This window comes from Sinocyclocheilus anshuiensis, unplaced genomic scaffold (genome assembly GCF_001515605.1).
Source record: "Sinocyclocheilus anshuiensis isolate Anshui unplaced genomic scaffold, SAMN03320099.WGS_v1.1 scaffold330, whole genome shotgun sequence".
NCBI classification, from domain to species: domain Eukaryota; kingdom Metazoa; phylum Chordata; class Actinopteri; order Cypriniformes; family Cyprinidae; genus Sinocyclocheilus; species Sinocyclocheilus anshuiensis.
The window spans coordinates 2,048,088-2,048,422 of NW_015547689.1; positions in this window are offsets into that span (position 1 = coordinate 2,048,088).

Genomic DNA, 335 nt, shown 5'->3' on the forward strand with positions numbered 1-335 from the left:
GAGGCATTTGTTGGATCCTGTGGGGACATAATTACGGATTATAATGACTTATACTATATTTTTACGCGCTGCGTAAACATAAAACCATGTCTGCATTTGTTATCGCAGAAATGACAAACAACAAGCCCTACTCTACACTCCTCAAAACTCGCGTTTGAATCATCAGTGGCAAATCCTTTAAATATGAAAACTTACAGTCTGTGAGTCACAACAGCCGCCATTGTAGTCTACTCTACCAGGATCAGGAAACAGTCCTCCATAAAATGCGCTGCACACATCTTAATATTTGGGTTGAACTGTTCTGGAACAGTGTTGTAAATACAACTTAACCACTG